The sequence below is a fragment of the Heliangelus exortis genome, chromosome 1, assembly GCF_036169615.1.
Source record: "Heliangelus exortis chromosome 1, bHelExo1.hap1, whole genome shotgun sequence".
NCBI lineage: Eukaryota > Metazoa > Chordata > Aves > Apodiformes > Trochilidae > Heliangelus > Heliangelus exortis.
In genome coordinates this window covers 19963784-19989818 of record NC_092422.1, presented here as the reverse complement: position 1 = coordinate 19989818, position 26035 = coordinate 19963784, and the positions used below count along the sequence as shown (strand labels likewise).

The 26035-nt window shown below is 39.9% G+C and overlaps 1 protein-coding gene across 4 annotated transcripts in view; it reads right to left on the bottom strand.

Moving 5' to 3' along the window:
• The window catches only part of WASF3 (WASP family member 3), a 69577-nt gene that overhangs the window by 30942 nt on the left and 12600 nt on the right, over positions 1 to 26035 (bottom strand). For 2 of the 4 annotated variants that reach the window (XM_071736291.1, XM_071736316.1), the window contains exons 2-3: positions 18225 to 18317; positions 17435 to 17506 (exon numbers count right to left, since the gene is read on the bottom strand). The gene's annotated coding sequence lies outside the window, so the exon portion shown is untranslated. Of the gene's footprint in view, positions 1 to 17434; positions 17507 to 18224; positions 18318 to 19373; positions 19530 to 26035 lie in introns of those variants that run through there. The other 2 variants (XM_071736299.1, XM_071736308.1) reach the window with 2 other exon arrangements.

Here is a 26035-nt window from a genome sequence, read left to right as displayed (position 1 = left end):
TGTAACCATAACCATTCTCTAAAGAAAAATTAAACAAAAAAAAATTCTCTAAAGAAACATAACCATTCTCTAAAGCTTGCTGAAAGATCTGGGGGGGAGGGAGTCACCTTTGTTCTACAATCACCTCCTTGCCTTACCTTTTATCTATGGTTCAAGAAGTATTTGTGCATCTGCCATGCTGTAATAATGTCAGAGGTCTCATCAACTTCCACTTAAATACTTGTGTCTACAGTTCATTGCCTACTCAGTGTGCCTCAACAAACAAGAGGGACCACGCTGGAGTTATTTTGTTCATCACAATTCAGGTCCTGCACCTTGGTCAAGCAACCCCAAGCAACGCTACAGGCTTGCACAAGAGTGGCTGGAAAACTGCTGGCAGAAAGGGACCTGGGGATGCAGGTCAAGATCTGGCTGAAGATGAGGCAGCAGTGTGCCCAGGTGGCCAAGAAGGCCAACAGCATCCTGGCTTGTACCAGAAGGAATAGGGAAGTGGTCGTCCCCCATACTCAGGAGTCCCACTGCAGAGGCTGCACCTTGAACAGTGTTCAGTTTTGGGCACCTCACTACAAGGAAGATATTGAGATGGTGGAGTGTGTCCAAAAAAAGCTGCTGAAAGGTCTAGAACACAAGTCTTACAAGGAGCATCTGTAGGAACTGGGGTTGTTCAATCTGGAGAAAATGAGGCTGAGGGGAGACCTTATTGCACTCTGCAAGTACCTAAAAGGAGGCAGCAATCAGATGAAAGTCAGTCTCTTTTCCCAAGTAAGAAATGATAGAGCAAGAGGAAATGGCCTCAAGTTGTGCCAGGGGAGGTTTAGACTGGATATTAGGAAAAAATTTCTTCACTTGAAAGGCTTGCTCAAGGAGGTATTCAAAAGACACGTAGATGTGGTGCTTAGGGACATGGTTTAGTTGTGGACCTGGCAGTGTTAAGTTAAAGGTCTCCTCCAACCTATGATTCTACAATCCCAGCATGAACTTTTCTCCATCACAATATTTTGCCCCACTAGCTTCTAAGGAAATAAAAATCAATGAAGTACAGACAGATTATGATAGTTTCATCCTCTGCTTCAAAATAAACATACACATTTATGTGTATTAAATGACTTGCCCACTGTTAGAGAAAGAATTCAATATATTACATCTTCTCTGCTCAAGCAAGTGTACCACCAGCTGCCTAACTGAGGCTACCACATTGCTTTACCTCCATTTCTGGTATACACAACTATAATTCTTTTCATGCCCAACTAAAACATATCTGTGGAATATAGAACATATTTATGGAATACGGACTAGATGACCTTTAAATGTTCCTTCCAGCCCATACCATTCTATGAGTCTAATTTTTTCTTGTATTAAGTTCTCATCATCCTTTTGCAACTTATATTTCAAGGATTTCATCACACTGATCAATGTGCAAAAAAACTTTTCCAGCAAATTAGTTTGTGGGGTTTTTTTACCCCTCTGAAAATTAAATCTATACTTTCTAAAGATGCCTTATGACTTCTATAAAAATACACAAAATCATATACACATTTTCCTTGTTGAAGTACTTAATGTTTTTAAAAAAATATTTACTTCATCACTCAATTTCTTCACAGGATGAACTTCACTCAAAACAGCTGTGAACATCCCTCAGCTAGTTTTAATGTCTCCGTTTCCTCATATTTCATCTGAGAGCTGAAATTTTTGTTTGTATCCTTTTCTTCTAACTCACCTTCCCACTTACAGCAGGTTACCACATGACAGCAGTATTAATTTAATCTTAACTATCTCATTTGCAAGTAGCCTTCTTGAATCCAGTGTCAGATTCCCATTCCTTATTTTTTTTTAATTGAAACAAAACAATGGAAGAAAAGCACTGTGGTCGCATTGAAGATACCTGTTAAGCTTTTAAGTAAGACTTCTCCTTCTCTAACATGTTTTAAACTTCTTTAATACACTTAATGTTGCTATGATATCAATTTAAAACCAAATTTTCTTACCTGAACTCTAATATAGATTTGCAGACTGCACAATAGGTTGCTGTACTTAATCCCATCACTCTGCCAGCATTGGATCCACCCACCCTTTTCTACTCATCTTGTATCAAAACACAGATGACACCTTGACACCTGACTAGTCTCTCATTTTTAGATCATAAGCTGTTCTTTCTCTAGCCAAAATTTTCCTCATTAAGCAAAACACTAATCATGCTTTCTCTCAAAAGAAATAAGGCTAAAAGTTACTGAAGAAATCTAAGTGTTTAAACAGTAAGATATCCACATGCAGCATACTTGGTGCTATAAAACAAATCAGGGTAAAAAATAAAGTACATGAAGAGGAGGGACTGAAAAACTCCGGAGAAGCTTTACCCAAATAAGTAAATTTCTATCTGGTTTAACAAGACAAATAACCTGACACTGATTTAGGTGCCTAGTCACATCAGTATAGCATGCTGAATGGGAAAAAGTGGACTTGTGCCTCTGTGGGTCCAAGTCCAGACTGACCACCATTAAGTTTATTAATTACTCCATATAAATCACTTTTTTCTTTTGCTGTCTTTCCATATCCATGTAGATAATGTAAACACACATTCAATACCAACTCACATTGCTGTTTCCCACTGAACAAGCAATGACCAGTTTAAAGTATCAACAAAAGATGCTGACAAGTTAATCTTGTTCTTAGCATGATGGCTGCTCATAGTCCCTTCCAGATGGCTCAGTCAGTATGAAAGGGATGGTGGGATGGGGAAGAAGGAATATTCCATACTGCTCTGAACATCTGCTCTACCGCTTTTATACTCTAAAAAAACCCAAAAACCTTTCTACCATTAACAATTTTACTATGTCAACTTAATACAACCAGGCTAACACCAAACATACTGTAAATGTCATGCATGTGCATGAGAATGGAAAAACATCTTTTCACATCACATAAGATAATTTCTTTAGTTTTTGCTGCCTTAACAATGGACTTGTTTCAATAAGTACTTACAGTGTACTTAAACCCGTTTTTTTCATATGAATTTTCTTGAAATTTGTGCAATACTCCAAGAATTTTTTATCATCCCTTCTCCTATTCAAGCAAAGAGAGCTGAACTGAATCACCATTTGTTTCCCTTTAGCTTTATTTGTTTGTCTTTACTGAAAAGAGACACATTGCATTTCTTTGAGCTTATTTAAGTTTTATTTGGACAGTTTTTCACAACAACTCAAAAATCTTTTCCTAGTGTGTAAACAGATATAGTGGTACCTTTCTGGTTTTTTAAGCAGAGTTGAAATAAATAAATAAGGATAAGTGCTTTACTACAGTATACAGCCTACCTCTCAAATAACATTTACCCTTGAAAAATATCAACCCTTGAAAAGAACCACTCAGCCAGAACAAGAAGGAGGAACTCAGTGCCGAGCTAAGAAAGAGGAAGAAGCAGCTCTTTGTCCCACAGCACAGGAAAAAAGACTTAGATTGATAATCCCCCCCTTTTGTACCATCTTTACATGTGCAAACCATACAGCTGCTGAATTATTCAGCTCTTTCTACTTTGAATAACCAATTATTACAAGTAAGGAAATTTAGAAGTACTGAAACACTGACGAAAAACTGTCTTCTGCAAATTCCTTTTATTGTAACTTTTAGGACCTAAATGGTAACAGTGAGGGGTATAAACCGGATGAGTTCAAAAGAAGCAAAATCACAGAGCAGCAGTGAGTTAGTCACAGCCAAGCTAATTAGGTCAGCAACAACCCTCCACTTAGAGGTCAAAATAGTTCCAGACCTCATCAGGCATGGATCCTGCCAGAGTGGAGCAGAGAGCTGGTTACACAGAGCCTCACAGTGCCCTCTCTCCATCCACTGTCCACAGGCCACTCTTTCAACAACCAGGCAAAGTATTCCATGAAATAGCTAAGATGAATCTCACTTCAAAGTAAATCATGGTCCAACACCCTGCTGTGCACTTCCAGCACTAGTGATTCCCATCTCTTTAGTACCTCTTAATTTTTCTAGCATAGTAACACCACAGAGCAATAATTTACATTTTTTAAAAATGCAAAACCAAGAGAATTGCTATTTGGTAAATATATTTATTACCTGACCAGCAATCAACCATACCAGTACGTTTCCCACCTAAAGGAAGTTTCTTTCTTGTTCACCACCTGCCTATTACAGGATCTTTTTAGACTACAGTCCAAAAAAAGTATCATCACAAACAAAAATAAATCCTTCTTCATCAATATGATAATTAAAAAAGAGGGCACAAAGTGGCTTTTTGTTTCACAATTTACTATAAACTACTGAGAAGCTACATTAAGTGTAATTCTTTCAATGTGGCCTCTTGAATTATGGCCTTCTACATCTTAAAGTGCTTCATTTAGATCTGCTTTGGATACCTAACACACATTTTTTTTATAGCTTGAGTTAAGGAAAGTGACATCTTATTTGGTTCACAGAAACAGAATAATTCTGTATCACAAGGATCATTACTATATGATATTTTACAGTACAAGTTTTTTCTTAACAGTTAGGCTACAGTGATGCACAAACAGCTCTTGGAGACTTGTTCCAGCGTTCCTCCTTCACAAATGGTAAATGTTACCACCACCAAGTGCCTTGATTGCTTAAAGAAAACATTAAGTTGCAGCTAGGCCTGCCTGACTTGCACTGATCTCATTAAACAGAGCATTACTGGATTTAAAGTGCTCCCTGTCACAGCCCATGTGACAAAGGCAGCCCGGTAAGGCCCCAGGCAGCTGGCTGCAGTGAGAACATGACCTTCAGATCCTTAAATGACCTCAAGCTAAACTAGTAGCAAATTCAGTAATTTGTTTCTCAGAACTACCATTAACCCTAAATTGGAAGGAAAATTACCAAAGGGCTGAAGGATCCACTTCATGTCTAATACTATCTATTTTATGGTAACACACAGTGTTCCCTATTTATCTTGTTCAGTGTTTACCATCAAAATCCTTGCAGAACAGGGTTTTTCAGGAAAAAAATTATCCGTTCTTAAAACTGTTTTTCCCCACTGCTGTTGATATAAAATGTAACATGGAAATGTTAAAGTTTTCTCACAGCTCAGTTAACCTGAAATGTAAAATGTCATAGGAAAAGTCTGTAATTCTTTTCCAAAGCAAAAAACCTCCAAAATCAGATACACTTCCAAATTCATCATTTGCATATGCACACAAATACACAGGATGAATACATATATATTTGATATATACACAGCATAAGAAAAACACACAAACACATAAAAACAGCATAAGAAAACACACTTTGTACCATGGGAATTCAGTTTTTATCTTTGCCTGCCTTGACTCCTAATGTGCCTTCTCCACTCCCAGTTCTCACCTGGTAGGAGAGACTTTCTGGCTGAGAAACAACTGCATTGATGTTTTATCAGACTACCACGATCCTTAAAATATCCTGCAGTCAAGCAGCTTCAATGTCCACCGGAACAACCAGGCTCTTGGCTGCATCAGGAAGTTTCCTGGCATGCATCAGGAAACAGGCTGACAGCCAATGAAGATTTAAATTAATATAAAATAAATCAACATCTCCAAAATTTCTCAAGGTGAATCATCTCAACCACCCATAACATGGAATTCCAGCAGAAAACTCACAATTTCCCTAAATCTCCTAATCATGACACAAGTACCAACATTTCACTTTGCCTGTAGATCAGACCCCTGGAAATGGCTCCTAGTCTACACAGGAGAAAACAGATTTATTTTGGGTGCATTTGAAGAAAAGGAATGAACAATATATCTTGTGTTTGGACCCAACAGCTGTGTCTAAACAAATAAGACCCTAAAATTCCCAACTATTTTCATCCTGAGCCAAGTATGCCATCTGTTCCCATGAAGACCAACTTCTGGTGGCTATGGTACTGCACATTAACACAAAGTGCCTGGTGATCAAGGACTGGTGCATAAATCAAGGAAGATGCTATAACTGATAGAGTGCAACACCCAACACAGTAGCAGGAAAAACAAAACAAATAAACAAACAAAAAAACAAACCACACCCAACACACCACAAAGCATAAGTAACCTTACTAAAACCTTGCACTAATGCAGTCAGGTATTCTGCAGCATTGTACGTAGTGATTATTTCATTCTGATGCCTATTGACTCTGAGCTCTGACTGGGTTGCAAGAAACCTTAAAGACCATCTAATTCCAACCCACCTGCCATGGGCAGGGACACCTTCCACTACACCAGGTTGCTTTAAGCCCCATCCAGCCTGGCCTTGAACACTTCCAGGGAGGGGAGATCCACAGCAACCTGAGCAACCTGTGCCAGTGTCTCACCAGTCTCACAGGCAAGAATTTCATCTTAATATCTAATCTAAAGCTACCCTCTTCCAGTTTAAAGCCATTATCCTTGTCCTATGACTACACACCCTTAGCTTTCCTGGAGGCCCCATTCAGGTACTGGAAGGCTGCTGTAAGGTGTTCTTGTAGCCTTCTCCAGGCTGAACAACCCCAACTGTCTCAGTTTGCCATCACAGGAGAGGTGCTCCAGCTCTCTGATCATCTTTGTGGCTCTCCTCTAGACTTCCTCCAACAGATGGATCATATCCCTTTTCCTAGGCTGAACAACACTGAACACAACTTCGACAATTGTTACATGGACAGATATCCAATTTATACTTTTCACCAGGAAGAGAATACCAAATGAAATAAAACTACATTTACAAAAATCTCAATACACTTGATATGTCTAAGATTTCATTAATATATGAAGCCCATTAAGATTGAAAGTAGCTACATGTCCTCAAATACAAACCATTACTTTCCCTTGGTGTTTCTGTCTCCTTTGTGACAAATTGTCCTTCTTACTAGAAAACCCAAATTCAGATGGCAGAATTCTGCTCACCCTTAACTTCCTAATAATTAATTGTATAACCCTGGGCTCAGGTTTTTTATTTCTTTTTTGGTTGGTTGGTTGTTGGTTTTGTGTTTCATTTTGTGGTTTTTGGGGGGGAGGGATGTGTGGATATTAAAGCCAAACATGAGTGTTAGGCATTAGTAAATGCAACATGTTTTCAGTGAAGTCCCCACTGACTGGAGAAGGGGAAACATAACCCTCATTTTCAGAAAGGGAAAGAAGGAAGATCCAGGGAACTAGAGGCCGGTCAGTCTCACCTCTGTGCCCAGTGAGATCGTGGAGCAGATCCTCCTGGAGGCACTGCTGCAGCAGAAGAATAATAAAGAGGTGACAGGGTATAATCAACATGGTTTCACCAAGGGCAAATCGTACCTGACAAACCTTGTGGCTTTCTCTGAAAAGGACACAACGTCAGTAGACAAGGGAAGAGCAACCAACATCACTTACTTGGACCTGAGCAAAGCCTTCGATACAGTCCCACACAACATCCTGCTCTCCAAGTGATAAAACATGGGGTTGATGGATGGACCACGGGGTGGATTAAGAACTGGCTTGATGGCCACACCCAAAGAGTGGCTGTCAACGGGTCTGTGTCCAAGGGAGGCCAGTGACAAGTGGAGTCCCACAAGGATCAGTGTTGGGACCAGTCCTGTTTAACATCTTTGTTGGTGACATGCATGGTGGCACTGAATGCACTCTCAGCAAGTTTGCTGTGGTAGAAAGGGATGCTATCCAGAGGGACCTTGACTGGCTGGAGAGGTGGGACCATGCCAGCCTCATGAAGTTCAACAAGATCAAGTGCAAGGTCCTGCATCTGGGTCAAGGCAATCCCAAGCACTAAGAGAGGCTGGGCAGTGACTGGTTTGAGAGCAGCCCTAAGGAAAAGGACTTGTAGGTGCTGCGGATGAGAAGTTCTACACGAGCCATCAGTGTACACTTGCAGCCCAGAAAGCTAATGGGATCCTTGGCTGCATCAAGAGAAGTGAGGCCAGCAGGCTGGGGGAGGTGATTCTCCCCCTTTGCTCTGCTCTCGTGAGACCCCACCTGGAGTACTGCATCCAGTACTGGAGCCCAGACAGGGATGTGCTGGAGTGTGTCCAGAGAAGGGCCACAAGGATGATCAGAGGGCTGGAGCACCTCTCCTATGAAGACAGACTGAGAGAGTTGGGGTTATTCAGTCTGGAGAGGAGAAGACTCCAAGGAGACCTTATTGTAGCCTTCCAGTATCTAAAGGGGACCTACAAGAAAGCTGGTGAGGGACTTTTTAGGATGTCAGGTAGTGATAGGACAAGGGAGAATGGATTCAAACTGAGGAGGGTACATTTAGATTGGAAATTAGGAAGAAGTTCTTCATCATGAGGGTGGTGAGACACTGGAACAGTTGTCCAGAGAGGTGTTGGAAGTCCCATCCCTGGAAATTTTTGTGGTAAATGTTAACAGCAATAAATGCCTTGATTGCTTAAAGAAAACATTAAGTCCCTCCCAACTCTAGCCATTCTATGATTCTGTGATTCTATGTTTCAATACAGCTATGTTGGCTTACAAAACCTAATCTGCAGCATTTAAGAGATTTTCTTGTTACACATACAGGAACTACCATTGTGAGACAAATAAGATACTATAAAAACATAGAGAGCCTCAGATGGAATACAGCAGTTAGTCCTCTCTAAAACTCCCCTTTCAAGACTTGAAGGCTGAAAAGCTGTGTTCCATGAAATCTGGCATTTTATCAACAGATCTCCATGGAGTTGGCAGGTTACAAGTGCTCCAGAAACCAGCTTCAAGGAAGGGGGGTGGGGGGAATGGAGAGGAGAAAGAAGCAGCATTCTTACCATGAATAATCAGTCACTAAAAAGAGGCTTAAGCAACTTTTTTTCCAGCTATAATTATCCAATCTTAACTAAGATTACTGGGAATGAAGAGGTTACCAACTATAACATTACATAATTCTTCAAGTCTGCTTTCTTCCAGTATTTCAAACCAATGCAGTTAAATATCCCTTGTGCAACCTTTCACAAACACAATCTTTCTGTCTTCATGTACAATGTAAGCATATCTTTTTAAGAGTCCATGAAATTTCATAACTTAACATTGACCATTTGGAAGTATCATGTTGATTAACAACTATCTCTATAATTCTCTTCTTTTGGTCAGTGCCAAGTGTGGGTGACTTGAGAGAAAAAAACTATAATGGTATTATACAGTATAATAAAACTTATAATAAAAGCAAAACTCAACAAAACACATGGAGTTCACAAGAAAGAGAGCAGCACCATCCATCAGAGGTTTTCCACTTGTGAACCTCTGTTCAAAAACTTCAAAAGGAATTAAGAAATTGATAACTAACCTTAAGGACTTTATTAGTAAGTTGTGTGGTACAACAGGAACAGAGAGACCTGCAGAGCAGAATAGTTGATGCTGATGATCTTGTGGCTGTCTTATACACTGCTTTTTGATAGGGGATAAAGGGGTATTTGTTCCAAACTAGTTCTCTGCTTGCCTCATGGCCCATTAGATGCTGAACACCATCAGGTATGTTCCTAAGAGAGCACCCTTCAGTTTTAGACTTACAGGAAAAAAGTTCATACTCTCAACAATTGAGGAATTGGCATCACAAACACAATCCTGAACCTAAACTAAACCAATAGCACCTTTTAAAATGCCTGTTGTTTCAGCAAGGAAACAAGAAGCAGGAAAAGACACAAATGCTGGTCGGAAAAAAACAATTATCTGAAGGCTGGAAACCTGCCACAGAGCATTGTTTAACTGTGGCTGCCTCCAGTATTTACAAACAAAAGCTTCATGGGTAAGGAGAGAATAAAGATACTCTATGCTCATGAGTCAGAGCTTCCTCTGTCCTCTCCATCCCTATAATGTACTCAGCCACCCAGCACTTTGGGAAGGATCTCCTCCCCCCACAGGCTGGCAGCGAACCACATACCAACTCCCTGGCAGAGCAGCCAACTGAAACCCACTGAAGGAGGAACAGATTGCCTGGACCTAGCAAGGGTGACATTGAGGCTGCAAAGCAGCATCAGAAAGCTTGTTACAGTGAGGTTGCATAACACCTGTGTTATTACAGTATTTGCACAGTTAAATTTACTCTCCAGACTTGAGAAAAGCAAGAAGCAGCATCTCAATTGCACAGTTGAGGGGCACAAAGCTACTTGATGAGACTGACCAGTGTGCAAGGCCTGTAAAAGGATCAAAAATTGGACCTAGATCACACCAATACTTAGCAACAAATGATTCAACCACAAGATGAATTATGTTTCTTTCTGAGAAGCAAACCCAGTTATTGCCTTAGGATTCACTCCACTTAAAGTTATGCTTTTTAAGACAGCACAACAAAGCCAGCCACCTCTTGATTTAATTAAATGGATTCTTCACCACATTCTCTGTTTCAACATTTCTGCTGTTATAGCTGCTGCTCCTGGCTGAGCTGCTTCCAGGGCTGGAGTCAAATGGAAGTGAGCAGAAATATAATCTGAAGGAAAAAAGTCAAAGTACTTCATGGAATTACTGACCTCCAGCTGAGACCACATAAGTGATAGTGAAAGCACTCAATCTACTTAGGTACAAAGAAGAAAAAAAAAACCCCAACCTAAAAATCAAAACAAAACAAAAAAATAAACACAAAAGCCAATGCCATTCCAACCAGTTACAACATTTAGTTGGCTAAGTGAATTGCAAGCTAGGCACAAGTTACTACCTAAAGTGTGATAATTAGACCTGAAAGATTCTAAATGCTTTCCAGAAGAAATCACATCAATATTGTCCCAGAAAGAGGATTTAAGCCTAGTCTTTCTAACACCTTCTAACTGAAATGAATACAGACCTAAAACACAAGAGCTGTTGCAATTTTCTGTCACCCTCCACTGCCATATTTCCCCAAACCATGTAGGATTGCAGCAAACTCTGAGACAGTCAACAAAAATCTTACTGAATAGAAAATAGACATTTCTTACAGATTTATTCCTCTGGCTAACAGAGGCATCTGTCATGCCCCAAGAACTCTTTTAAGTACCTTATTCCTTAAAATTCATAGAGAACATAACATTTATTTACTTGCTTCCCATTACTTTAACAATAAATGTCATAAAATAGAGTACATGTTGAACTGATCTTATTTCATCATTTCAGAGAGAAACATCTGCTGAACACCTGAAGAGAATCTGCTCACGTTTATGCTGATGCCTGATCATAACATGCTGTTCCCACAATTTAAATCCTTTTCCTCTTTTATAGGAGCCCCACTGAAAGCACTTTCACTTCTTCACTTGGAGCACCAGTCCCTTTTCCATACTCTCCACTCCAGCTGCCAGCACAGCACAGAAGGCTGCTGTGCCCTTCACACACACATCCTGCATCTGCCTACCTCTACCAAAGAGTTTCTCAGCTTGGACTCTGCTCTGCACACCTTGCTCTGGGCAATGTTGGGTCTCACTGTGACTTTAGAAGTTGGTCAGCTGGGCCAACAAGAGCTGGAGGCACTGGTAACTTAGAGGAGAGGCATAAACTAATGCTCCAAACCACCCATCCCTCCCCAGCAGTTTTACCTTCCAGTGTTTGCCTACAAGGCCTATTTAGTACAAAACCTTGTCTTAACCAATTGGGTTTTTTTATTAGGACTGTTTGCAGTCAGACATTCTAAAGACTTATTCTCAAGAGAGTGAAGTGACTAAAAGAATGAGACAGGGTTCTCCCTGTCTCAGGCAATCCTGCTTTAGCAGGAGTAGTGGACTAGACAGATTCTTGATATTAAATGATATTGTGATTCTCAGGTTTTTTGTTGGTTTTTTGTTTAGTTTTTTGTTTGTTTTGTTTTTTTAAGTATAAATGCATAGCTCAGGCAACTACATAAAGATTCTATGTACATGCAACCAGATGAACAGAGTTTAAGGATAGTCTGTTTAATCCTATAATACACAAACTGCACAGAAAAAATTAGGAAGCTGTAGAGGTTATAAATTTTTTTATATATTTAATTTTTTTACAAGAAAAGGTATACTGCAATGCTACTATACTGCAATGAGTCATATAAATGTTTATAAAAACAGGCTTTCATTTTATTGCTAAAGTGTAGGAGAAAAGGGCAACCATCTAGATCCTAATGAACGTAGTCTTTTGTGACCTTAACCAAAGAAAGCAGCTTGAAATTAACACCTTTTTTTTTTTTCCAAATTATAATTTTCCCAACTGTGGATCCACAATGGTTAGTCCTGAATTTTGCATGGGTTTGCTCCAAATATTTTCCATACTGGATGAAAATTCTTTCCATTTGCTAGAAACAGATGTCCATTTTTCTTCTGTAAGTAGATTCTGAACCTAAACATGCTGAAGTAAAAACAATGGGGAAAAAATTACATCCTAGAATGTTGATGTCCAGGATGTTTTTATTTTGTTTTGTTTTTTTTAAACAGAAACAAAGATGCAGAATTCAAGATTGAGCTTACTGTAAACTTGGTTCCATCTCAGCATTGTTGATAACAGTCTCCTGTGAAATGCAATTACTGGTTCAAATCCCATTGAGCTCATGACGTCTCACAATCCAAAAGAAATAAATTTCTTGCTCAGCTGGCTGCTGAGCAAAAAGAGAACTGCTATTGCCATGGCCATGACTTGACCAGGCTCCAGGAGCAGCTCTTGGCACCCTGCCTGAGGCTCTTTGATAATCACAAACTGAGCACAACCTGGGCAACTGTACCGAAGACCAGACTTCTTGTGGACTGACAGGGTAACACTAAGCACATACATGTTGACCGAGCCACAAAAACCAAATTGTGTGGGGAAGTGAAGACACTCCAGAAAAGAGAGCCATTCAACAATAAGATCTGGACATGCTGGAAGGGTGGACTAACAAGAACCTTACAGAGCTCAACAAGGACAAGTGTACAGACTTGCACCTGGGAAAACATAACCCAGGAGTGCAGCACAGACTGGGATCCACCTGGCTAGGTAGCTCTGTGGAAAGGGACCTGAGTTCCTGGTGGCCAACAAGTTCAATATGAGTGAACAGTGTGCTGCAGCAGCAAAGAAAGCCAAAAGGATGCTGGGTTGCGTCAACAAGGGCATCACCAGCCAAGACAAAGAAGTCACCATCCCACTCTACTCAGCACTTGTCACACCTGGAATGCTGAATTCAATTTTAGTCTCCACTATACAATAAAAGATGTGAACAGCCTGGAGAGAGTCCAGAGAAGAGCTACAAATCAATGGACTGGGAAGCCTCCATATGAGGGAAGGCTGAAAGAAGAGAGTTTGTTCAACCTGGAGAAAAAAAAGGCTTTCAGGAGACCTTATTGCCATGTTCTAGTTCTTGAAGGGTGGTTACCCAGAAGATGGAGACCCCCTTTTTATAAGGAGTCACATGGAGAAGATGAGGTGTAATGGGTGCAAGTTACTCCAGACAAGTTACTCAAGTTACTTGCAGACAAACCATGACCGGACATCAGAAGTAAATTTTTCACTAGGAGAACAGTTAGACATTGGAATAATCTCCTCACAGAAGTGATGGATTCCCCAACACTAGACACTTCCAAGACTCAGCCTAAGAAGGTGCTGGGCCATCTCATCTAAACCATGTTCCTACCTAGAAAGGTTGAACCAGATGATCCTCGAGGTCCCTTCCAACCTGGCATACTATGACCCATGATTTTTTTTACCTTCCACACCACCCATCAAATTCTGTAACCTTGCTAACATTGCTCTTAATGACACTTTTAAAATACTCAAAGTCACCTACAGAGACAAGCTGCACACATGCAAAAAAACCAAAAATTTAAAAATTTAAAAAATAAGCCATTAGAGACTATCTTCACACAGTTCAAGGAGCAATTTAACTACACCAGTTAAATTTAGAAACCGATCGAGTTAACCATTGCACAGGCAACCAAGATTTAAACCTCACCTTCAAGCAGATCCCTATGCACTAGCTGCACAATTCAGAAGGGAAGTTGGTACGATGCCAATCATACAAAAAGTTCAGAGATGAGGCCAATGACTGCATTTATTTGCAGTTTTGAAGTCTTACTAAATTTCCTGGTCTCAGGCAGTGATAATGAAGAGTATTTCTGTATGCATTCATATCACACTCTTGAAACATGATGGGCATGCTAAGGCTTTCACAGCACTGGTGCTGGTTTTACCAAATTACTCCTCCTTGGGTACTGGTAAGCTCAGTTAGCCATGGTGTAATTTTAAAATGTTGAGTCCCTCAACTCCATGCAGTCAAGATGTAAATAAATGCACCACGAACAGAGTTTAACCCTAGAAAGGCAAGAGTTGAACTCAAATATTCAGCCTGTTCTAGTATAACAAGAATAGCTCATAGAAAATGCAAGCAGCTCCACTCACTCTCTGCTATTCTGAAAAGCCTCTTTCCTTCAGGGAAAATGCAAACTGTAGTCTGCTGAAGAAAATTCAGAGAAAACCTTTCCTAACAGTTTGTTTTAAATTATTAAGTTACTAAATCATTCTATAATTTGCCACCACAAAGAATACAGGTTATGTGACTGAAGTGTCAGATAGTACAGCCAAAAGTCTTTATGAATAAATAAATAACCCTGATTAAAAATATTTAAGTTGCTTTCATAAAAAAAAAAAAGTATCTCCAAAGACAGAACAGTCGTATCCACACAGCAATCACAAACATAATTTTAACATCTTTTCTCAAAACGTGTAACTCAATATGCAACAAATGTACATCCCAAACTAACTCTAAATATGGTTATCCTAAAAGTGCTTGTACACAGTGACAAAGGAGTTCTCCAGCAGGTCTAGTGAATTAACACCTGGGTTGGGAAGCATCGGGGTCCCCTTCAAGCCCTGCATTTGGGAGCCCCTTCCTGACTACACATTCTCTTTCTTTGTGGGAGACACTTGTAGTCTAGAGTTGCAGGATTACAATGCAACTTTAGAAAAGCCAGTGCATGCTACTTTCCACAGGCATGTTAAGGAATCAGCAGCATTCACAGATACCTAAAAGTGGTATCTGGGGGCATTTATATTAGCAAAACACTCTAGGAAGTCCAGAGAAGCAAGAAAAGACAAGACACAATTACAGTCCAAGTTACAAAATAATTACTTGATTTAAAATTGAAATGCCTTTACTATGCATGCAAAACAGAAGAATTAAGTAATTTAAATTTTTAATTATGATTTGTAAGTGGAATTATTCAAAGCATAAATTTAAATATACTGCATTTCTGTAGAAATCAATCTTTTTTAAAAACAAGCTTATTTTATTGAGCAGAATTTCCAAATTGCATATCCTATTAGAAAGGCTGTGACCCATAAATGATCACTGTTTAAATATCAGAATTCATGTTTACTAAAATTAGTTTGTTTTTTTTCTTTTTACATCAAAGGCTGATTGTTGTCATGTTCAGCATTTTGTCTTTAACTACCCATTAGCTACCCTGAACTCCAGACAATGAAGCATTAGATACATTTCAGCTAAACTCTATGTGAAAATTGTGCTTAACTTGCACAAACAGAAGATAATTGGAAACACTTTATGGAGCATGACCTGCAATATCTCAAAATAATTTTTGAAGTTTTATGAATAAATACACCATAGGTAAAATATTCCTAAGCCTAGGTTCCTATTCATGTAACAATTAATCTCTACAACTTCCCATAATCAAAAGCAAACAATAATGTTTTCATGCAGTATGAAATGCACCTGAAATAAAACAGTGCTGTAACAATTAAGCTTATAATAATACAAAAAACCAAAAAAAAACCAAAAAGCACGCAAAGAAACAAAACAAAACCAAAAAAACCACACTAACAAGATATGAAAGATATGACAGCTGTGACTTTTTTTAATCTCAAAAGCAGGAGAAGAGTTCTGTAAAGCCAGCTACTAGAGAGGCTGTAAGTCTGGGGACTGGATACTGGAGAGATCAGGGGTCTTAAAAGCAGCTACTGAAGTGACCATAGGTACTGATTAGCCTCTGCAGAAAACTTTGCACACACATTCATACACACACACATCTCTGTGACAACAGGACACCTGTAAATATATATATTAAGAAGAACAAATCTCAGTTTCATTGCATAATAAACAGTATGCTAATCTAATATCTATTGCTGAAGCCTACTTTCAGTGTTTGTTATGTTAATTTGATTTAAGAATTTTTTGCAGATTACTTGCTTTCCCTTCCTCCATCTTTGAAATTTACAGCAAGTGATCTTTTTCCAGGTTCAGTACTGTCCTGGTTTCAGCCAGGATAAAGGTAAGTTTCTGTCTTGTACTTTTGCTTTCAGCTGAATCTCTTCTAAGGAGTTGCAGTTGCTGACATTAACAAGTTTCTCAGTCGGTGTCTGCTTCTAGGACTGGTAAAGCTCAATGTTTACAGTTACTGCTAGAGACTGGTGTGCAGAACCAAGGACACTGCTCAGTTCTGAGGAACATTTTGCCCTCCAGAAGGAGAAAAGGAGTAGAGGTCACACCTGCAAACCCTCTCTTATGGAGGAACAGACACGAGAAATGACCAAAATTGACCAAATAATTCCATACACATCATACTCAGTATAAATTTGAGGGATCACAAGGGTCAAGCCCTTCCTTCTTCACCTGTCCCTGTTTGCTTCAGCATCCTGGAAGTATTCTGTCTGTTCACCTGCCTGTGCTCCTGATCCATGCCAGCTGAATCTGTGTGTTCCTGCCTCCAGCTCCCTACTGCTGCTGACTACAGGATTCCAGTCTGGACTTTCCCAGGGCTGCCCTGCAGCCTCGGTGGTGACGGGAGAGTTATTGGTGGAAAGAGGGGAGGAACATGGTATCAATTTTCCTGTATATTTCTATATATTTCATAATTTTATTTCCTTTTTATCATTACTGTTTCATTAAAGCTGTGTAACCCATAAGTCTCCCTCCCTTATTCTCTCTCCTTTCTTTATCAGGAAGGGGAGGGGGATTAATAGAGAGCATCTGTTATTCAGTTTAATTGCTGGGCCAGTGTTCAACCCTGACAAGTACCTAACCATCAGGTTAACTTACCATTTAATCAGAACTGCAGGACTGGCAGGAGGGTGAAAAAGAACTGATTCTCTTTCATCCTTTTCCTTTAAAGGCTGTTACTGTAACTTTCACATTCTGGGTACACCACATTGCTTCCTGATCCCTTCATTCCTCAGAATAGAAGTTTCTTACTTGATACTGTGAACACATGCATGCAGAGGAGTTTTCCAGAACTCCTCTGACTTTTTCCTAACTTAAGGTGCAGCCTCTTTCTGAATGGGTATCCTGATAAGCAACCTGAATATCAAGCATAAAATCAGAACTCAAAAGTAAAATAAGCAGATGTGAATTTTAGCTGAGAGGACAGAATCAGGGTTATGCCCAGGGTCAGGTCTAGGATCCAGGCAAAGTCAACAGTATCCTAAAACACTGTTGCATACTGTGATTTTTTCAGAGGCCTTGAAGCAAGGCTGTCCGTGGTTTCTGCCAAAGGCAGCACTGTGCTGGGCAATGCAAAAAGAAAACAGTCTCTTCTACTAGTAGCTAATACTATTTTCAACTCCTCATCCTCTCAGAAGGAAGAACAAACCTGCTCTCCAGCTCCTTCCCCTGCTCAAAAGGTTTCTCTTTTCCAGTGCAGAAGCAGACAAGCTGCAGCCCCCTAAAAAAATGAAATTATAATAATCAGTTTTACTTCCACTAATGGAGTTGCCTGCACTTTAGCAGTAGCCCTTCATTAGCACCACTCAGCATGGCCCACATCTTCTGTCACACAGTGAAGGAAAGGAAATGCTACACAGCTGCTCTCAGACTCTTCCATCAGCACAGATATGCCTCAAATGTGTGGTGTGCATGTCTAAGATCAGACAAACTGGGAAGCATGGGTCTTTCCCCACAAATCTAGTTTAATATCAATTAATATAAATCTTTTATCATTTGCTGCTCCTTGAGACAAAACAGTTAAACATTTAACCTCAACATATTTAGTTTAAATGTCTAAAACTATGTATCAGCAAAGTACAGATTATACAAGGTAAAAGAGATTAAAACATGCAAATTTATAAATCCAACATATCACAAACAACAATGAACAAAGTAAATTTATTTCTGGTCTCTACACAATAAGGTTAGTGTTTAAATTAGTCTCCTGGGCTAACTGTGCTTTCAACATTTGTTTCAGGGACTAGTACAGCATATCTTCAACATGACAAACACATAAACCTCCTTCCCAATGCTAACTCAAAACCTTCTGGACAGTTTCCCAACTTCATTGGTCCTCAGCTTACAGACTCTAGTCAATTTGCAAAGTTATCTGTAGTACATTCATATAAATGCAAATTAAGCGACAAGGTATATTAAGTAGGAGTTGAACAACTCACCATTTAAAAAAGGGAGTAGAGAATATCCTTTCCGTTCACACTTTCGAAATGGCAGCTGTTCTGGAACTTGCCAGCACACTCAGGTAGCCTTCTCTGCAATCAAAAGACAATTTTAAACTTAGCTTTTCAATAACAGAATAATTATTATAACTGGAATTTTAAAAAATCAGGTTCATTGATCACTTAAAAAATGTAGTGAAACATGCATGAGTAGAAGCTAGACATACTTTTAACTGTTTTGAGTTAAACATTATCTCATGAGTTTTTTCAAGGTCAGAAAATAGTTTGTGCTATATTATAAAATAAAATACTCAAAGACTGTGGGGATGGAAAAAGATATAAAATTATGGCCTATAGTAAATCATAATAAAGCACCAAATTTGAGTCCCACTGAGATACTTCACAGTAAATTAAACATTACTAAACACAAACCCACTAAAGCTAAAAACATTTAAAAAAGCAATGAGAATCTCTTTCAAAAATTAAGTACTGAGATGTTTCCATGAAGATGATATAGATCCTAGCACCAAGAGAATATTCTGACTTATGGGTGAACATTTAGCCATGTTAATTTTTTTATAAAAAACATTTCTGTGGTTAAGACATAGCTGCCCTTTCTGCAAGACCTGTACAAAGCTGAACTCTAAATTAGACCATTTGATCAAAAGATAATTATTACAGCTGTATTTTTAAAGGCTGCTGCTATACATTCCTTGATGGAACCACCTCATTCTCCCTCAAAATATCAGAGCTTTAATATCCTGGTGTCCCCATCTAAATTCCTGCAAGCATTAGCCACCTATTCCAAACATAATATTGCACTCTACTTAGCATGCTACCAGTTGGCCAAGGCTTTGGTTCTCAGGTAAGCATTCACATGCTTATGGAAGGAACTGTTCTGAAATTACATATTATAAAAGGCTCAGGCACATGTAGTAGCTCATCACATTCAAAGATCTCCCCATCTTATCACCTGGAAAGCTGTACTATACGGGGAATAAGGTATCTTCCAAATGCAGCTTCACAAACCTGACTAAAATTATGTCAGACAGGATCCAATTACCCAATTAAGTAATTTCACAGAATGTTATAATTTGGAAGAGACCTCCGGAGATCACACAGTCCAATCCCCTTTCAGAGGAGGCTTACCTAGAGCAGGCTGCACTGGATGGTGTCCAGATGGGTTCTGAATGTCTCTAGAGACAGAGACCCTCCAGGCAGCCTGTTCCAGTGCTCTGTTAATCATACAGTAGAGAGGCTCTTCCTTAAGTTTCAGCTCAACCTCCTGTGTTCCATTCTGTGACCACTCCCCCTTGTCCTGTCACTGGGCACTACTGAAAAGGCTCTGGCTCCATCTTCATGACACCAGCTCTTTAGACATTAGTAAGCATTGAAGAGACTTCCCCTCAGTCTCCTCCAGGCTGAACAGACCCAGCTCCCACAGCCTTTCCTCATATGGTGGATACTCCAGTCTCCTATCACCTTAGGGGATCTAATTTTGAACCAACAGTGGTTTATTCAAGTATACCTGTGGTTCAAGAAACAGTAAATCTGCTTCAAAGCAATCAGCACAACATTGAAAAACACTACTGAATAGGTGTCACACTAAACCTAGTAGAAGGCCACTGGAACTTTACACAGAACTCAAACCCTCCAGTACTATGAGGATGGCTGAAGACATATTTACATATTACATTAACCTCACAGTTCCCTATATGAGCTACTTGTTTCTGTCCATACATTGCAGTTCACCCCATGTTACCTGGGGAAACAGGCACCCACATTGTTACAACCTCCTTTTAGGGAGCTGTACAGAACCATAAGGTCTCCCCTCGCCCTCCTTTTCTCCAGACTAAACAACCCCAGTTCCCTCAGCCACTCCTCACAGTACTTATGCTCTACATAATAGGAATTTTTGAATGAATTCTTTTTTTTCCCCATAAAATATTTAAGAGGAAAAGAAACTCCAACGGAAGACACAAGTAAGATTTTTACTTATTACCAAGTACATCACTGGCTCCTCTGCCAAGGGCCCTGTTGGACTTACTCACTAAGCTACAGAAAGTACTGAACAGTTTCAACAGGGTAAGATTTTAGAGATGCAGAATGTATAACAACCCTGACTTGTGGTTCGAAGTGTGTATCCAGCTGAATTTTGTTTAAAATCAGTATTCTAAAACTGATTCTAGGATTCCTAGAAATGAGGAGGCTGTACGCAAACAATCTGAAAAAGCAGCTTTATGGCACACAGGATTATTTCAGCAATCCACAGGACAGGACAAAACAAAGCAAACATGAAGGATTTAATGCAAGACATAACTTTTACACAGATTGAGGACTGAAAGTATCCAAAGCGTAAGTCATCATCAAAACAGGGCAAAAAGGATTTTTTTCTATAAGTCTGTTTTCTGGGGTGGGGGAAGGGGTTTTAAAGCATCATGTCATATATGGAGATCTAAAGTTCACCACTGCAGTTTTAATCACAAAGTAACAGTTTTATCAGTGCATACACACAAAAAAAGGAAGTGGTTTAAATCTTCAGTACTGGTTTGACTTGTTAACTTCCAACTAAACTCTTGGAAAATACTGGAACTATGTAGCAGACACTGGGAATGCCCAGACAGCTTCTGGAGTCTTTGAAGAACTGAACCTTGCCTCAACCAGTGGCCAGATCCCACCTGGTCTTAAGTGCTTTTGGGGGCTTTTCTGTAAAAGAGCCATACACAATCCATTACTTGGAACCAAGGCACTCCTTGGTGGCCCATTCCAAGCAGCTTTCATGAGATTGACCAAGACAACTATAAAGTTTCTTACCTTTTAACTACATTTGATCCAGATCCCAGTCTTAAACCAGCACATAACAGGAGCAGCATAAAGGAAGACACAACAGCTCACGTCTTCTACACAGTCTTAAAGATTCCATTGCTCTTGTAGAGCCCAAACTCTGAGCCCCCACAGACATCCAGGACACACAGACTTAGGGCATACACTGTCCCTGGAGTGTGCAGAGCAATCTGTCCTCTGCCAGGCCTTCAAGGGACAATTTCCTACTCCATATCTTTCTGAGAACCTCTGTGATGGTCAGATCCTCCACCAGGAATTCCTTCCCAACAAGATCAAGTTCTTGCAGTTCTTTAAAGCACAGGCAGATAAAGTAAAAACTCCCAACTTGAAGACCTTTTGTTTCACAACATTAGAGAGAAGTTGCAGATTAAGTACTGAGGCACACAACCTCGCAGTGTTAGTCAAAAACACTGCATATACACATAAATATCACTAAAATGAGATGCCTAACTCCTAGTAAATTAGATTACGTAAGCTTCAGAGTGCCTAAGAAAAAAAAGCAAATTAGGCAGAACTGAGGTAATTTTTAAAAAGGGAAAAAATACTACTTCTATAAAGAAGTGCAACAGGGAAGGGGAAGCAGTAGCAAGGTCGTCATACTTAATGGTATCTTGCCCAGCACTGCCATACCTGACAGCCAGCTTTAATTCCATGGAATCAGAATTATGCAGATGGTCACAGGCTGGATCAAGAAAGCAGCTGCTCTCTCTAGCACACCCCACACAGAGGCAAGACAGATTTTTACATCTGGGTCTGCCGAAAGTGACCACTTACATCATTCTATGGCTAACTCCCCTACAGCCTAGAAGTGAAAGAGAAATAGAAAACCAGAGGTGCATTCAGATTCAGCATTTGGGGAACAGGAGGCACATCCTTCACCCTAGACAGAGTGGTGTGGTACAGACCTGGTCTCATGGAAAAAAATCTCACTTTCCCTGTAATTTTTTTCTCCTCAGAGGTCACATCTTTTGTTTGAAAACCCATCTGAGGTAAAAAGCTGACTGGAAGCTAGCCAGTGTCATCCCAATTTACAAGAAGGCTGTAAGGGAAGACCTAGGACACTACAGACCTGTTAGTCTAACCTCAGTTCCTGGAAAAAATTCAGGATAGAATTTCTCAGGCTCAAAAAGACCTTCAGGATCATGAAGTCCAGCCTCATCCTAACCCTATTACTCTATTCCTAATGACCTACCACTAAACCATGTCCCGAAGCATTATGGAGGAGATTATACTGAATACTACTGACAGGCAAAGAATAATGCAATCATCAGGCACACTAAACACAGGTTCACAAAGGGAAAGTATGTTTAACTAATTTGATGTCCTTCTGTGATAAGGTCACCCACTTAGTGGCTGAAGGGAAGGCAGTGGATGTAGTTTTTCTGGATTTCAGTGAGACTTCTGGAACTGTCCCTCACAGCATCCTTCTGGACAAGCTGTGGGATGAGTGGGTTCCCAGTGCACTAGGTGAAGAACTAGCTGAATAGCAGAACTCAGAGGGTTGTAGTGAATGGGGCTACCTCTGGCTGGTGACTGGTCATCTGTGGTGTTGCTCAGGGCTCAATTCTGTGGCCCTGTGTTCAATAATACATTTATCACCAGTCTGGATGCAGGAGCTGAATGCCCCAAGTTTGCTGATAGTACCAAACTGTGAGGTGCTGTAGACACTCTTGAGAAACAAGAGGGATCAAGACAGATTGGAGCACTGGGCAATTGATTTAATGGGATAAAATGTAACAAGTCCAAATGCCAGATTGTGCATTTAGGACAGAAATAAACAGGGACAAGAGTGGCAGGAGAGAAGCCCTGCAGAAAGGGATCTGGGAGTGCTGGCTGGCAGCACACTTGGTACATGTCAGCCATGTGTCCCAGCAGCCAGGGGGGCAAACTGCATCCTGGTGACATCAAACACAGCATCACCAGCTGGTCAAAAGAGGTGACTGTCCTGCTGTATTCAGTGTTAGTGCAGCCCCACCTTGAGTGCTGTGTGCAGGTCTGGGGCCCCACCATTTAATTACTACGTTAAGGTCCCTGAATGCATCCAGAGAAGGGCAACAAAGCTGGTGAAAGGCTTAGAAGGAATATCCTTAAGGAGCAGCTGAGGACACTGGGCTTGTTTGGAGAACAGGAGGCTGGGAGATCACCTCATCACTCTGCAGCTTCCTGAGAAGGGGAAGAGTAGAGGTAAGTCCAGGTTCAGACTGGACACGAGAAAGGCTGGTCAAACACTGGAACAGGCTTTCTAGAGAGATGGTTGATGTCCCAAGCCTGTTGGTGTTTAAGAGGCATTTGGACAATGCCTTAACAACATGCTGTAATTTCTGGTCAGCCCTGGAGAGGTCAGACAGCTGGACTAGCTCACTGTTTTAAGTCCCTTCTTACTGAAATATTCTATTCTTATGAACAGCACTCTCTCATGTATACATACTTAGGTATGCAAGTAGCCATATATATACTATGTATAAAGTCTTTCACATCTATAGATACTTATCTCTCTATATACACAAAACCTTAATAAAGGTCCAGCAGGACACAGACTGGAAGATATTTATGAAAAGCATGGCTTTTCATCAACCTGAAAGTCTCAAAAAGCATTTGAATTGTTTTTAGACAAAGGTATCAGATTAATTATTAAAGAGCCACCATTTATAAAATTAAAACTCAGTGGAATTAAATGGTTAGTGACTCCTTACAGCTGGCTTATGAGGTTCAGTTAAGGACATTACTATGTAAAGAAATAAGTGTGAGAAGGGAGGTAGAGAAATGACAGCATTTTTTCCAGGTGAAATTTCTATATTTAATCATTCCGTTTTACACCTCAGCTGGAGAGCTATTCTTGAAAAAAGATTAGCATACACTAATATTAACTACATGGTACAAGTTTGACCCAATCTTAAGAGTTATTCCCACCCACCCTCCTGTTTTTAAAGGAAATGGGCAGTTGTGTTTGTTTCTTTTGAGCCTTTTTTTGTTATAAACCTTTTTACTTATAAGCCAGTTAAAGTAAAGCAGTTTTGCATGGATCTATAACCTCAAATCTCATACCACACAGAGCAGCTTACTAGTTAAGGAAGATCAATCAGATCACAGAAATCCAAAAATGGGAAATAAAGTCCACTTTGTCTTTCAAAATGAAGGCTGAAGTGGCTTAAAGCTATCATGCCTGCTGCTACCATGAGATTTTTATTGTTTTAATTAAGGGCCATTTTCAAAAATAATTTTAAAATTATTTCTACTACACACTGATAACTGTAAGGAAAAGTATGAACTTCCTAATGCAAATCACATAACCCAACCAGGTTATCTCCTCCTTTAGCATCAGACTCAACATCAAGAAGTTGATATAAACTCAAGAGACCAGATTTGCCTATTCCTACTGAACATTCCCATCAACTCAATAAATCCTTTTCTTCAGATTATGTCAGCACCATTTTCACAGCCATGCTTAGTATTTTCTAATGGGAGGGAGCCAGTCAGCTGCCACAAACGCAGCATCTTACAACAGCAATTTCCATTAAGAGGTTTTGAAATAATGAAAAAAATCTTTATCTGATAATGAAGTCTAAGAAAATCTAATTTTCTAAATACACACAATAATATATATGTATTTATATATACATCCCAGATCTCTTTTTACATTTTGTAACAATGTGACTGCAGGTACGCCACCCTATCCTGTTTCTTGCCTGTGTCCTGTCTCCAGTCTTCCAAAAAACGTAACAATATCCATTTCAATTACATTTTCAAGTCCTTCACCCTTTGCCTTCTTCTACTGAAGATTTTGAAAGCTACAAAGAATGTGTATTATTTACAAGGATGAAATACAGGTTCACATCATGCAAGATGCAAAATATCTTTACTTTGGGGAAAAAACAAACAAAAAAACCACAACAACGGTGGTTTGAAATGGTGGTAACTGGTAGGCACGGACTGCCATGAAATCTGCAGGAGTTTTTTTTCCTTTAAAGAGAAAAGCTATTCACTTTAGTACTGTGTAGACAGAAGTGGAAGCACAGAAAATAGCACAGGGAAGAAAGTGTGCCATATCCCAGGGCAACACCATGCCTGCCCAGGCAGCAGCTGACAGCTCCACAGCAATGTGTGGCCTACACTCAGGAGTGGAATCAAGCAGATGTTTTGATTATTACTGATTGCTCTGCTTTAGGATGGGAAGAAAGAAGGAAGGGACTGCTGGGAATCTGGCACAGCTTCAAATCTGTTTGTCACCTCCACATAGGAAAGCAGAAACCACACAATGCTTTGGGGCTCCACTTCCCAGAGGACTGAGCTAGAGCCACTCAGCTGGGACCCATTGCTTCCTCTTCCCCTCTTCATTTAACAGCTGCTGAGTGCTCACAGAAGAGTAACAAGCTATGTAGAGGAACAAACTATTGCCAAAAATAGAGGTTCAATTAGAAGCCTGACAACTACTTCTGCAGTGTGTGAGGCTTTTGGTCAACAAACACAAGCACAGGCACTCCAGATGTGTGGAAACTAGCAAGTAAAGTCACATGGGATTGAGAACTCGATGCCTTGCCTTTACTCTTCTACCACACATGACTTTGGTTTGAAATTATCAAGTAGTTCTTCATGTGGTGAGGTGGGGTAAGCCCCAGAGTCATCTGAGCTGACCACTCACATCATTAGAGGTTACAAGATTTCCAGTGAATTCTGCATCAAGGAACTAAGAGAGACCAAGAGAAGGCATGGAACCTTGTTTTGGCGTTTGTTTTGTTGCTGCTGTTTTAAGGGAAGGTTGAGATTTGTTGGGTTTTTGTTTGGGTGGGTTTTTTTTTTTGGTTTTTTCCTCCTCACCACTTTAAAGTATCACCTGATCCCATAAAATATTATGTGCATGGTACAGTTGCACACCAGCATTCTTATTATAGCAACTTATTGCAGATTAAAAGAAGAAAGTGTGATTCACATTGTAAAAAGGTTATTGCCCCAAACACTTTTAAGAGCTT